At 39.9% G+C, this 15,734-nt stretch overlaps 1 protein-coding gene across 9 annotated transcripts in view; it reads left to right on the top strand.

Moving 5' to 3' along the window:
- Positions 1-15,734, top strand: part of LOC145542948 (uncharacterized) — a 564,353-nt gene that overhangs the window by 534,763 nt on the left and 13,856 nt on the right. For all 9 annotated transcript variants that reach the window (XR_014080291.1, XR_014080298.1, XR_014080299.1 and 6 more), the window contains one exon: positions 894-1,083. The gene's annotated coding sequence lies outside the window, so the exon portion shown is untranslated. The remainder of the gene's footprint in view (positions 1-893; positions 1,084-15,734) is intronic.

The following is a 15,734-nucleotide window of genomic DNA, read 5'->3' as shown; positions in this document are numbered from 1 at the left end:
TTCAGTTCAGTCACTCAGTCGTGTCCGATTCTTTGCGACCCCATGAATCGCAGCATGTCAGGCCTCCCTGTCCGTCACTACCTCCCAGAGTTTACCCAAATTCATGTCCATTGAGTCGGTGATGCCATCCAGCCATCTTATCTTCTGTCGTCCCCTTCTCCTCCTGCCCCCAATCCTTACCCCAGCATCAGGGTCTTTTCCAATGAGTCAACTCTGCTTTTTAATATGCTGTCTAGGTTGGTCATAACTTTCCTTCCAAGGAATAAGTGTCTTTTAATTTCATGGCTGCAATCACCATCAGCAGTGATTTTGGAGCCCCCAAAAATAAAGTCTGACACTGTTTCCACTGTTTCCCCATCTATTTCCCATAAAGTGATGGGACCAGATGCCTGATCTTAGTTTTCTGAATGTTGAGCTTTAAGCCAGCTTTTTCACTCTCCTCTTTCACTTTCATCAAGAGGCTCTTTAGTTCCTCTTCACTTTCTGCCATAAGGGTGGTGTCATCTGCATATCTGAGGCCATCTGAAAAGGATGAGTTTTGAGAAAGTAATCTTGTTTTCTGGGGCTCCCCGGGTGACCCTAGTTGTAAAGAACCCACCTACCAGTGCAGGTAGAAGTAAGAGAGGCGGGTTCAATCTCTGGGTCCGGAAGATCCCCTGGAGGAAAGCATGGCAACCCACTCCAGTATTCTTGCTTGGAGAATTCCATGGACAGAGGAGTCTGGTGAGCTACAGCCCATTGGATTGCACATAGGCGGACAAGACTGAAGCAACTTAGCATTCACTCATAGCTTTGTTTTCTATTTAGGCAAAGGATTAAGCAAATCAAACACAAGAGTATTCTCATGAAAACAAAAGAATAATACTTACAATGACTTTTTTTTTGTTCCGAAGCTCTCTGTGATATCTACCAAGAAGCTCTGCTAAATGCATAATGAAGAGGACAGTTAATTCAGTAGGAAGAAATAATGGTTCTCCTGTATACAACACACAGATTTAAGAATGAAAAATGGACAAAGTGTGCATACTTTCCTTATTTCCAGAATACAGAGTTTGGAGCATCAGCACACCTCCTTCTGCACAGGTAAGCTGGATTCCGACTTTGTTGAAGCAGGATTCTGAGCCTGGGACAACAGGGCCGGGCAGAAGGGAAGTTTGGAGAGGACTGGTTTGATGAGACTATTATAATTTCCTGTTTTCAAAACTTGTTGGGCTTTGTTCCTTTAGAGGACATCTCAAGAGTTCTACTCAAAAAGCCAAGTTGCAGGAGAAAGGTTTCCAGGGAGGTTACTAAGTGAACAATTGTATTCAAATTACAATATCTGTCACATTCATCTAGCCTCAGGTGTGGAACGCTAAGCAGGGAAAGGGAGTTGATGTCATTTCTGTAATGTCACTGGAGGCAAACAATAGAATTTTTCACGTGGTAGAATTTACTTTTTGTAATTCTAAAAGTCTCCCTTCTTAATTATAATGCTGGAAGCAACCATAAAACAAAAGACCTGAGCCGTCTCCTAGAGTATATCACACCTCTCAGAACTCTACCCAAAACCCAGAAAATAGCCTAAGTTCCTAGACATCCTAAAGCCTTCCTCATGAAAGAATTTCCAGTGACCTGGCTTTGGCATTGTGCCTATTGGGTAGGCATGTTGGGACATTTATGTTGACCCCCCAGACCAGACCAGGGCCTCTGCTGAAGGCTGCTATACTGACCCAAGTGGTCCACCCACGAGGACTTCAGAATGACCCAGGGTTACTCCAGTCTGCATCCTAGTCTGTGACAGTCCATGGGTGTGTGATCCCTAGGCTCTGCTCTGAGATGCTGGGTGCCAGTCCCATGCAGTTAACTTACTGGTGGAGTGTCATCTGTTTTATTATTATATTCAGTTAAAAAACATTACTCAGTATTCTTTATCTGTCAGGAAGTGTGCTTGAGAGGGTGGAGAGAAGAGTGAGGAGGGATTGGGGGAGTTATTTATCACCCTGTAGCTTCCTCCCAGAGAGAAGATCCACTCAAGGCTCAGAGTCAAAGAAGCATTTAACTGGTGTCTCTAGGAAGACTACACATTTCTCTGTCATACAACACCCTCTTGTCTTATAGACTTTGGGTCATTGACTTTCAATTACTTTGTGTTCTGTTTATTTGTTATATCTCAGTTGTTTTTTCATCTGCTTGGAACAGGGTAATGAATCACTTTCTAGGGCAATCTAGAGGAACTCTCTGCTAGACCCCTTTAATGTATTAAATCAATAATGCTATACTGAACTCTAGAGATACAGACAAAGAACCAGAATACTTATCCCTCAAGGATCTAGGAATTTACAGGCTGCTGCTGCTAAGTCGCTTCACCCTCAAGGACCTAGGAATTTACAGGCAGAAATAGAAAAATAAATATTTTACTATTATACAATAAAGATGCATATAATAACACAGGTTTTCTCAAAGTCGATCCCATAGACTTTTAAATCTATTCTCTGAGGTCTGTGAGTCTTGACACTGGATAAAACTGTACTTGAACCTCAGTTCTGCCACTCACTGGTCACATCATCAAAAGCAAGATATTTTAGCTCCTGAGCCTTAGCATCCTCTCTGTAAAATGGCTCTCTCAGTTGTGTCTGACTCTTTGTGACCCAATGGACTATAGCCTGCCAGGCTCCTCTGTCCATGGGATTTTCCAGGCAAGAATATTGGGGTGGGTGGCCATTTCCTTCTCCAGGGGATCTTCCTGACCCAGGGAATGAACCCAGGTCTCCTGCATTGCAGGCAGATCCTTTACCATCTGAGTCACCAAGGAAGCTGCAAAATGTGGGTACTAGTTGCTAATTTTGTTGTGGAATTAAATGAGGAAAGATGCATAATTGATCAATTTCCTGTTGTATGGTGTGCCAGGTGTCTTGTGGGCCTGATTTCAGCTGCATATCCTCAGAATTACTACTCATTATAGTACAAAAACAGCAGGTAAAGACAAACAGAACCATGACTTATTTACGACAAAAGAGAAGTAACTATACTGCCTACCACAGGCAGAATACACCTAACATTGATTTATTCTCCACTTTTCTTAGGAAAGCCAAATTTCTGCTTAGGAATTCCTCCCATGCTAAACCAAATTCAAAACATTCCACTCTAAATTTAAATGGATAAAGTCTAGTTCAAAATATTTCCCAGATCCTTTGAGGAATAACCCCATTCCCTGTTTTCACCAGGAGACTCACTATATATTTTTTATTAACCAGGCAGTTGATACTGCATTTTTCTCTTACTGCACATTATGGTGAAAACATATAATGGTTTGTTTTCAGATATTTGCAGCTTAGTTTGGAAAAAAAATATTTTAATGTGGCAAATAAAATGTCACCTTTTTCAAATATGATACCTTTAGCAATTAGTTGGTGGGTTCAGTTAATGTGGAAAATATAGTTCTGATGGCTCAGATGGTAAAGAATCTGCCTGCAATCCGGGAGAGCCAGGCTCGATCCCTGGGTTGGGATGATCCCCTAGACAAAGAAATGGCCACCCATTCCAATATTCTTCCCTGGAGAATCCCATGGACAGAGGAGCCTTGTGGGCTACAGTCCATGAGGTCGCCACGGACTTGATCTTGGTCGCCAAGAGTTGGACAAGACTGAGCTACTAACACACACACATAGCCACCCCAGTAAACCATGGTTGCTGTTGAAAGACAACCAAAGTCCAAATCTGGGTATGAATCTGACCCTCTGGGTCCGTTGGGGTTTTCCCTAAATTCAGATACACACATCAGGTAACCAGAGTAAGTGTGACTTCTCTCCCAACGGGGCCATGTTACTGCAAACATTCACCTTTAGAGTATATGGTGTTCTTTTCAAGAACAATAAATAATATAAAAAAGGCCAAACATATCATTCAGTATCTGGTGGATGCTTCACTGTGCAAAAATGAAAAAGCAGGAATTTAGATTAGTTATTTCAAATGAACAAATATTATATACTTCTCAATTCTAAGATGTCTTCCATTTTAAGACATACAACATATTCAGATGCCAACATTTTGGGGGGAAAAATAAATATTTCAACAAAAAATGCAAGCGGTATTTTGAGTAACAAAACTGGCATAGATTTTTCTGTACAATTGCATGCTATTTAATCATCACTCTCGAAATCAGTGTTGATCCCAAGCTTTCTTCACCTTCCGAGTTGAGAGATCGTCTAAGTCACTTTTCACCATTGGCAGCCCTGCTTAGCATCATGTGATGTCCTAATTTTACCCTGCACCTGCCTTGAGGCAACATACCCTTCTCTCAGCTTTGAATGCTGACTACGTTCCTGACTACAATGCTTAAGCCCCATATCCCCCAACTATTTCATTTTCCATTTATTCTCAATCTCAGTTCATTCTCTGCCTCTCTGATCATTTTAAAATATGCTGCCTGTATCATAGAGTTTAGCTTTTAATTGGGTAATGTTTTGTATTCTTAATGTTTTCATAAAATAGCATGTAGAAATGTCTTCAAAATCTAAAATGATTCATAAATATTCATTCTGATTGTTTAAGTATGTATGTCTTCTCCACCCGCCTCCCACCCTCCAAACTGAACTTGTGAGATAGAATTTTGTTTTCTGCCACCTTTATGTTCCGCAGAGCACCTGGAAGACCTCTAGCCCACACAACACACACTTCTGTTATTTGTTCATTTGCAACAAAGGGCTTAACAGGAAGGCGACTAACAGGTTGACATTTCTATTTAAAAAGTAGGTGGTGTTGGCTTGCCCAGCAACTAATTCTGGCATCCTTCATAGCCTGTCCCCATATTTGATACACCTCATTTTATCCATATGGGGAAAGAGGAGAAAGTTAAAATAGCCACTATTTATGATTGTTAGGATTTATTCTAATCACCAGGCATAATGGATCCTAACTCAGCTCTGCAGTCCACATGTGGGCTTTGCTGTCACACTCACGGAAGAGAACCATGTGAGCTTAAACGCTTTGCAAAATCCTTATATGATGGAGCCCTTGCCCATATTTCCTTTGAATGTTCCTGCTTTCTGCAATTAAAAACTGATTCTCAGAAAATGGCAGGATGTCAGCAATATTGGACAAAAGAGGGAGAAAAAAAAATAAACACAAAGAGAAACCTTCGAGAAAGAGATGTCTCAACATAATGTGGATAAATGAATCCAATGTCATCCCTGAAAACTGGTTCAAGAAGCACTGAAAACCCATCTTTTACCTCCTAAAATTCTTTTCTTCTTCAGAGATAGTAAACATCTCTTGAGGTTTGTCTCCAACTCAATAGTGCTATATATAAAAGAGCTATCCTGATTTTTCAAAAAAAACTATGCATAAACACACACCCCCCACTCATATATATATATTTTTCCTCACCCATTAATAATAGAGGCACTGTTAGTTTTATAATTGCATTTTATAAGAGGCTAAACAAGTTTAAGCAACGCATGTTTACTGCCATCAGTTTTCTATGGTCATTCTTGGTAGATAGTAGGTATTGTTCTCTGAATTCTCTCAGGGTACTGGGTTCTTGTAATACAGCTTGAGTAATAATGGCTTATCTTATAGCGATAGGATATATTTCTTGACACCAACTGTACCCAGTGAATTCTCTGTCAGTGACAATGCAAATCAGAAACATTTTGTAGAAACTGTGTACTTGAAGAAGAGTAAGAACAAGAGATGTAAAGGCAATCTGCTCACTAGGAGCTCAGCTACCTGTCAATTATATATTCATTCAGTGTCTGCCACAGGACCCAGGCTTGCGTGACATAAACACCAAGAATGTACGTTATTGAGTTGCTATTTACTGAATCCATAGAGAAGGGAATGGCAACCGGCTCCAGTATTCTTGCCTGGAAAATCCCATGGACAGTGAAGTGTGATGGGCTACGGTCCATGAAGTTGCAAAGAGTCGGACGTGAATAACACAACTACTGCATCCAATATCTCTTAAATTTAGTAAGAGCTATTCCTTTTTTTCCATTCATCTATTGAGTTCACCTTCATTTATTATATAGAGAAACATCATCTCAAGGTCTCACATATATTAGTACAATTTAATATTGGTTTTTAAGATTGTGCTTAAAGCCACTTCTCTCTAGCTCTGCTTAGAATTACACACACACACACACACACACACACACACACACACACACACAGAATCTAACTACCATCTTTGGCTTAGCAAACCTTTATAGATTGTATTCAGATACAAAAGACACAACCACAGAGGTGAAATTCCTCTTGAATTGTTAAGTCAGTCAATATCCATTACCATGTATTTTTTGCATTTTATAAGTACATTCTACATGCTGGAAACTAGTCTAGATTTAAAAAAACGAAACAAAGTTTCTGCTTCCAAAAAACTTGTATCCATAGATGAGGAGATAGATAATGGAAAAGTGAAAGAAAGGAAATATTGAAAAGTGTACCCAATGGTAATGTTAAGTGCCACAAATAAAATAAAATATTATGAAAGAGAGAAACTGGGTGGAAAGTGAGGGGCTTGCAGAAGGCCCTATTTAGCCTCTTGGTCTGGGAAATTTTGGTCTGAGGAGGTAAAATTTAATTTGATACCTGAATATGGGAAAGTAGCAGTTGTGTGTTGGGGAATAAATATTCAAAGCTACTATGGCTGAAGAGTAACAGACATGGGAGAGAGTACAGTGGGATGCGCTTGAGAGGTAGTTCAGTTCAGTTCAGCTGGTCAATCGTGTCTGACTCTTTGTGACCCCATAGACTGCAGCATGCCAGGCCTCCCTGTCCATCACCAACTCCCGGAGTTTACTCAAACTCATGTCCATTGAGTCGGTGATGCCATCCAACCGTCTCATCCTCTGTCATCCCCTTCTCCTCCTGCCTTCAATCTTTCCCAGCATCAGGGTCTTTTCTAATGAGTCTATTCGCATCAGGTGGCCAAAGTATTGGAGTTTCAGCTTTCAGCTTCATTGAGAGGTAAGCAAGTGCCAGATGATGCACGGTAAACAAATAGATAAAATATTATTCTGATTACAATGAGGTGGAAAGACTGTGGTCATGGAACCCCTGTTACAGATGGCCAGATTAGAGATGATATTTTTGACTCTGGTTATAGCAGCAGAGATCAAATTCAAGATAAATACTGTCCTTGGAGCAACAAGTTACACTGGTGAGCTAGGTGTGGCATGGAAAGAAACTGACAAATTAAAGATAGGATCTTGACCCTTGTAGCTAGATGGTTAGTATTACCATATACTTAAAAGCTGAAGGCTTGGTATGCTGAGGACTCTAGGGTTTGTGTTAGAGATGAGGAAACATTGGCTATTGGCTCTGTTTTAAATTTCTGCTGACTACTGGACTTCCAACTGATGATGTCAGGTAGACAGTTAAGTATGATTCTGTAATTCATCAAAGAATTCAGGGTTAGAAATATTCATTTGAGAATTATAGAGATCATTTTCAAAACCATGATACTAGATTAAGTCTCTTAAAAAGTAATTGCAGTTATAGAGGAGATGTCTGGGGACAGCAGTATTTAGACAGCTTGGAAAGACCCTAAAGTTGAAGGAAAACAAATCTTCCTCTAAACCTAGAGAAGAACCTGTTGAAGAAGAAGATATCAAGAGCTGCTAACAAATCAGATAAGAGGAAGACAAAAATTAACCAACACCTTTAGCAAGATGTGGGTCCTTGGAGATCTTAATAAATTGAGCCATGACACTGGAGGCTCGATTTGGATTGGATGGAAGAGAGAATGGGGGGTAAAGTAGAAATAGCAACCATATATAGAACTTTATAGCTAGGAGTCTGGCAGTGGAGGGAAATGGAGAAGTGTGGTAATGCTTTGGAGCTGAGACAGTGTTTTGTTTTGAGCTGAGTGATGTTAGACTCATGATGGTGGGAATGATCCAAAAAATAAGGAGAAAGAAATGATACCAAAGGAAAAAGGGAATGATGGAAGAGCAAAGACCAAGAGAAATTATGAGGCAAAGGATCCAGAGCCTAATTGAAGGGTTTGTTGGGGGTATGAACAGGGTTGGTTACCTTACCTGGTGTCATGGCAGGAAAGGCAGTGCATGAATGCAAGGGGGAAAAAAAAAACTGACTTGGTGGCAGCTCAACAGCAAACTGTAATGGTATGCTCACTCAGATATAGCAATTAATTCTTTCGTAAATAATTATAATTGCTAGCTGAAAATGCTCTTTATTAAAAATCCAATACAGCAGATTTACAGTTGTTAGGAGAGTAGTAAAGAAAACATTCTGTATTTTCTATGATATATATATATCAACTAAAATTTAAATAAACCATTTAAACTATTTTTATCAAATACAGTGGTAGAGAAAACAGATTTCAAAATAGAAAGTAAAGCAAGAAGAATTCATCTGCTTGAAAAACATATGAAAATGATACCAAATAATGTTGATTTTCACAAGAACTTCTTTTGTTGTCAAGCCTTCCATATTTTAATTTTTTTTAAATAGGGCAACTGTCAATTTGAATTCTCCATCCTGCTTTGCATAATAATTTACATATTTATCCACCAAGAATGCTCTGATAAAGGACAATATCCCATGAGAGATGAAAAGGCTTGATTCTTAAATCCCACTTTTACATTCTTGAATAGCAAACCCTCTTTTTCAGCAGCAAAACTGTAGTATTGAGAAAGACAATGGGCCAGGTCAGTGGTTTGTAGTTAAATTTTTACTGTGAAATTCTATTATACAAAATTGCTTGGAGCAGCTCTTGTCAACACCACCCCAGTTAAAAGAGGTTTTGCTTTTTAACCATGAAAAATAATTCTTGCTTAAAACAAGATGATCACAAGGAAGCTTTTTTTTTTATCAGCTCTGAACAAGGATAGCCAAACCAATTTTGAAAAAAAAAGTTTACTGTTTTCATTTACTAGTAATTTAAATATTTACTGATATCCTTTACTGAACCAATAAAGATTTTGGTCTTTAAATGTCAAGTTTATGCTGTGAGTTGCTTAAGGTTTTGGGTACTCTTGCTAAGGCTTTATTCTTATCTCAATCATAAAGTTGTCTGGGTATGACCTAAAGTCTTATACCTCTCTTGATTTTTCTGCTTCTCTCTGTGTGAGGTATATACATCCTGATAGTGGAATAAACTCACATTCAAATTGATCTATAATCCACTACCCTGTGTGTAGGTTCTTTGAGTTGCTTTCTCGGTTTTTCCAAGCACAGCACATCAAAAAAGGCTGCCGGGAACCCTGAGAAGATGATCATGTATAGGCCAGAGACCTTTGTCCAAAACTTGGATGTGACATTAAGAGTTGGAAACACTTAGAAGACCCCCATGACATTAATGGAGTGAAATTCCACTGCTAACACTTGCTTTGATGGTTGAATTCGTTACCCCATTGTGGCACCCACTGCCCTTCCTTCCTTCCTTCATAGCTGACTTTTCACGTCACCACAAGATAACCAGTTAGGTTGCATCCCCACAGGGCTCAGGTATCCTTTTTAAAATCTGATCAACAATTGAATGTTTTTCAAAGAATGTTCCACAGGGGTGTAACATCTCATAGATGGGTCTTGGGGTCACTACTGGAAAGTATTTCTTCAGAGTAGCTAAGAAAGCTCCAGTCCTACCTTTCCTTTGCAAACAGAGCCACTCAATTCCTCTTTATTTTTTAATTCTAGAGTTCTACCATAGACTTTATTTTTGAGAGCATTTTGCTTTGGAAAATCAAGAAATTATCCATATGAATGGAAGTGAAGGGATTAGTCTGTGAGTCCTCCTAGGTTGAATTTTCACTATGACTTTCTAGAGGCAATGCCCTAACCTTGTAGACCCACAACAGAGTGGAAGTGAAGGATGGACATTCACAGACAGATTGTCTCTATGTGATCTCAAATCACAGGGAGAGTCAGCCTGCCCATCTTAGAGGAAAGGAAGCAAACGTGGCTCCCATGGTAGCAATAAGGAAAACATTCTCTCTGTGTATTTCAGAAAATATATAACATTTTTCTCCTTTCCCATTTCTTTGGGTCCCTGTTTGTTTTGCAATCTTTGCTTTAGCACAGTGCTAGGGGTACAAATGGGAACTCATATTTTTCTCAAAAAAAAAAAAAAGTTGAATAAAACCTCATTTATAATATCTCCTACTTCACCTGGGCTTCCCTTGTGGCTCAGCTGGTAAAGAATCCGCCTGCAATGTGGGAGACCTGGGTTCGATCCCTGGTTTGGAAAGATCCCTTGAAGAAGGGAAAGGCTACCCACTCCAGTATTTTGGTCTGGAGAATCCCATGGACTATATAGTCCATGGGGTCGCAGTAAGTCGGACACGACTGAGCGACTTTCTCTTCAGTCACTAAACACCCATAGTGTGAGTCAGGAAAGAAAACCATAACACACAGGGTCCTTTCCCTTTTGTAATATAGTACTAGAAATATCAGAGGGGGCTGTCTGCTGGCAAGGTGAAGCCCTCCCTCCAGGCCCACCTTTTCCAGGCCTGGTGACTAGGCAGCAAAGGGATGAAGGAGCAACAGAGAAATAGGAGGAGCTAAAAACACACAGAACTTTTGCCACCTTTAGGGTACTCTTCCATTTAATTTTCACCCTTTCTAGAATTCTTTTCACATATTAAATCAGATATTTGCCTTACAACACTTCATCGTTTCACTAGGTGGTAGGAAGTTACTTCTTTGCCCAGGTTGGAGGATGAGAAAGTACAGGAAGTTTTCCCTTGGTTCACTCCTGCCCCTCCTTTGGAGGGACAGCTTCGTGGATTATTCTGTACCCGTCTTAAAGCAAGGTTCTGGGTCCAAATTCTGGCTTTCATGTTGACGAAGTTATTCCTATCATTTGTGGCTTTTCAGTTAGAGAGCTACTTAAGTCTCACATTCAGTCCAGTGAGTGGGAACTGAAGCCATGTCTTTGGACGTGGCTGATAACCACGTCTAAATGAACCGTGGACCTTGCCGCCTGATGGTGCCCCAAGGATGTAAGGTTGTTTTTCTCTGATGACTCATACAGTTGGGGATGTCTTGCAAAAGGGAGGGAATTATCCAATGGCTGTAATTACAGAGATTCAATGACACAAATTCTGAGAGGCAGATGTGGCATAAACAATGAGAGAACACACAGAAAGCTCTACATTATCAGATCCAGTCCTATATTCTCATCATGTAGGAAGTAGCCAAAGCTGTAGAGGCCAATGGTGAGAATCTGTTTTCCTCAAGACTCCTGGATTATTCCCTGACTTGGACGACAAAGCACTGGCTATCAGAGCTCTGATGTGTTCGAGTAAAGTGAAAAAACAAACACGAGCCATCTTCTAAGATAGCAAATTGTGTGTCATCAAATAAAAACGGCCATATGGATAGAATAAATAGGGCATGTTTAGGGAATGTGCCAAAGCCACAGAGCAAAAGGGAGACCAAAACCAAAGCATGACTCCAACAAAAGTTGAGCTGAGCCGCAAAGAGACAGTTACAAAAAGCACATGCGTCAGATCAGTTTTCTCAGTGGTGTAGGTGGCAGCCACCATGAGCAAACATAGCTTTGAAGTTACACACACCTCGGTGACTACAGGGAGTCGCTTATGCTCTCACAGCCCCAGTTGTCTTGTTTATCAAATAGGAGGAATAGTAACCCTTACCTTGCAGAATTTCTGTGAGACTAAAGAGATAATGAACATGAATCTAAAGGGTGAGCACAGTACCAGGTATGTATATGCTCGGTGAATGGGAGTATTTCTTGCTATTTTCTGTTAAGAATGTGGTATGCATATGGGTCGAGAAATGTACAGTGCAGAGGAGTTCCTAATTTTCTTCTCTCTCTCTCCCTCCCCCAATGCCTTCTGTCTTCCCACCAGCAGGTATATATTCATCCATAGACTAGAAGTGGACTTCCTATTGAACTCATTGACAGAACTAGTTAAAATAATGGATGCTTAGGAGGGATAACAACAGGAAGTTATCGACCACTTCATTATTTGTATGATTCATTCCTGTTTACCCTGGGATCAAATACTTAGAGAGGAAATACAACGTGGTCTTAAAGAGCATGGTCTCAGGAGACTGTCTAGGTTCAAATCCCAGCCCCACTTACTGCCTTTTGACCTTGGGCACTCCATCTCTCTGCATTTCCAGTTCTCTCTCTGTGAACTGGAGATAATAACCACCAAATGCTATGAGAATTACATGAATTCATCTTGGCAAAGTGCTTAGAATATTGCTTGGTATTTAGTAAATGCTACTTCAATATTTATTAAAGAAATAAGTAAACACTAATAGACAGTGTAGTAGAATGTCTTCACACATAGTGGAATAAATTTTTATAAATAAAAATTTTACCATTTTATTCTTTTCTACCAGAAATGAGCAAGATTTAGAATCTCAGTTAAAGATCTTGATAGTCATAGTAAATATTTACTTTACATTATCTTTTAGAAGGAAAAAAAAAATGGTAAAACTTGACTGAAGTACTACCAAAAAAAAAAAAAATACACACTTCACAATTTTTAAATCAAGAACAAAAGCAAAAAAAAAATCAAGAACAGTGTGTTGACTAAAGTCCAAGTGATGGTCTCATACCTAGCATATTATGAGGGTTTCTACTTTTTCTTGTCCTTACATCATATAATATCATCAAATGTGAATTTATTACAGCTATACCCTTAACATCTATCTCATTTCTTTATTTTTTTATGACATAATATGAGGACATTTAATGGATTCAGCATTTTTCAGCTAAAAGTTCAGTTGTAACACTGGCTTTTATTACTGAAGTAACTATTTTTCATAATCATGAAGTAGCAACTCATGCTTTTTAGTTCTAGTACAAGTTCAAGTTTCCAAAAGACTACATCACACAATTCTATTATTGTGTGTTTCAGTTGCTTCATGTTTGCTGCCAATGAGTCATTCATTTATCCATTCATTCATCAAGCACTGAGAATCTATGATATGCTAGGAACTTTCCTAGAAATTGGGTTCTAAAGTGAATAATTTTTCAGAATTTTTCTCAATAATATTCTCAATGTGCTTACTGGCTCAGTAGTGTCCAACTCTTTGCGACCCTGTGGACAACAGCCCACCAGGCCCCTCTGTCCATGGGGATTCTGCAGGCAAGAATACTGGAGTAGGTAGCTATGTCCTCCTCCAGGGCTTCTTCCCAACCTAGGGATCAAACCCAGGTCTCCCACATTGCAGGCAGAGTCTTTACTATCTGACTCACCAGGGAAGCCCAATATTATTCACTATGGTTAATGGTTATTTTACATTTGGGAACATGGAGGGAGAATCAGATAGTTTCATTAATGGATAAAGTAGCCTTGAGCAGTCATTTAAAGATATTGAAACATTCACCTAATTGTGATTTCTCCCTTGTAGTAAAAGTATGGCATGACAGAAGCATTTCCCACCTGGGAATGAGGAACTCTAGATCCACAAGAGATTAAGGATTTAGGGCAGGAAACACCAACCCTCAAATGGGTAGAAGGGAATGATGGCAAGCAGGCTCTCTCATACTTGTGGCTCTAGTTTCCCAGACTCATATTTTCTACCTGTTAGGGGCCCAGAATCATAAAATCATCACTAATTTGGGGTAAAAATCCTGTCCTGAAAGACATTATACCATTCAAAGTATTATCTTCAAATTGGCATTTTGGGAGCATCTTCAAAAGATATTTTTATACTTTAATAATGCTGACAACTTCTGAGTGATGCAGCCTATGATGGGACCAGTGAATTGCATAGTCAGTGTCCACTTCTGTACCTCTTTACTGCTTTGTGGGTCTTTTCTTTTGAGGCAATATTATATGAGAACCTATGTTGGTAGCTCAAACAATCTCCAAGCCCTCAGATAATGGTGCTGGCTAAGCTCTTGTGGGCAGGAAGGGCAAATATGTGATCATCTCAGTAAAGATAAATTGCTGCCTTCTGGCAGAGTGAAAGGAGTTCAGTGTCATCAACCTGCCACCAGGTAGCTGATTGTTCTTGATGGATGGTGCCATGACAAAGGTTTAGCAGTGGCCTCTGTTGCTGACAAGTTGAACATTAGATAGAAGCAAAGCCTATGTGAGCTCTACTGAGTGAGTTCATGCCATTGGCCTTCTGTGCAGCCTCTATGTCTGCTACTGTGGCTATTCCACTCACAAGCTCACTGTGCCAGGCAGAGGGTAGAGACAGTTCACTTTGTGGTTCAGGGCCCCTTCTTTGGTGGATGCTTTTGGGCAGATATTAATAAGAGCTCTAAAGATACTCACACTTCATGCCAACTCCCATAAGTCCATCTAAATGATCCTACCCAATACCTGCTTGTCTCCAGTCTTTCAATCTTTCTTCTTCAAGGACCTCAGCCAATAAGCCGTGTATTTTCTTACCTTGGGCCACTTCTTTTTCCATATAAAGTCAGCAAAAATCCCCCACTGAAAGCTGTTTATCATGAGGATTTCTCTCACTACTCTTTCAAGGTCATCCTTAAGAGGCACTGCAGATTAGAAGCAGTTCATTTTGAGTTTGCACACACTGAGTTGAACCATCTTTAAACCAAACTCCACCACTTTCCTTCTCTGTCAACTACTCCTATGGGACTTTTTGTATGATTGGAGCATCTGATGGTGAAGAGCCAGTGCAATGGAGGTAGATGACTTGGGGCTGTGCCACCTGCTCGTACAACTTACATAAGCCTTTTGGTCCTGCTCATGTTAATCATAGATGCACCATTTCTATCTTGAAATGCTGCAGGGCCCACTTTTTATGACTTGGTGAATCTGGCAAAAGCCAACTCATGATATATGGTTCTGGCAATATGTTCCATTAATGTCTCATGACCCAATAATACCTGGACCTGATAACACATCAGGAATGGATTTTTAAATGGTATATAGTTCTGAGCCTCAGATGGCATGGCCTTCTTCCAGAACCTTCGGGTTGCTTGCCATAAACCTCACACAGCATGTTATCTCATATGAACACCTGCCTGTTTATAGGAAACAAGTGATAGGGCTGTTTACAACCCAGAGGCAGAGCCTTTCTCTCTCTGTGTCTGCTACCCACTGAATTTTGGACATTTTTCCTGTCACTCTCTAAGAGGGTCACAGCAGTGTTCCCAACCACAGATACTGTGTTATATCATTGTGTTGCGTGGTTTTTCTTTTTATTGGGTGTTGTAAGATGCATTACATAGTCCTTTATTTTGGACAGAATATTCTAGCATGTCCAAGACTCTTAAAATCTTCACTGAATATTAGGGATTATCTCCTACTGGAGTATCATGGATCTTATCTAGGCCTCCAGGTGCCTGTCATTTCATGCCCATTTTGGGTGATTGAAATGGTGTGGACCAAAATGACATTATAATGTTATGTCTAGATGTGTTCCTATAAATTGCTTCTAATCCTCTGCTGATATGGATGGAAGAATGTATTTACTAAGTCAATGACCACATACGATGCTCCTAAAGCCATTTTACTCTGTTTTAGCAATGGTTCCACATCTGGCACATCAGCTTTAAATGGGGCTGCTATTTGTCTAAGTGTCCATAGTGATCTCCAGGATCCAACTGGTTTCTGTAGAGGCCAGAATGGTGGATTATATCAAGGAATTATGGTGCCCATCATGTCTGCATTCTTTAGGTATTTTATAGGTGGCACTCATCTTTGTCATGTCCTTGGGATAAAATATTGTTTTGGATTTGTTATCTTGGTTGGGATGGGGTTACTTTCAGGACTTCCGCTTAGTCTTCCACACTTTAATAGCTCTTCAACTTACAGGCCAACATACGA

This window comes from Giraffa tippelskirchi, chromosome 3, assembly GCF_054371585.1.
Source record: "Giraffa tippelskirchi isolate mGirTip1 chromosome 3, T2T-mGirTip1v1.2.pri, whole genome shotgun sequence".
In the NCBI taxonomy this organism is placed as follows: Eukaryota; Metazoa; Chordata; class Mammalia; order Artiodactyla; family Giraffidae; genus Giraffa; species Giraffa tippelskirchi.
This window is presented reverse-complemented; position numbering and strand designations above follow the sequence as displayed.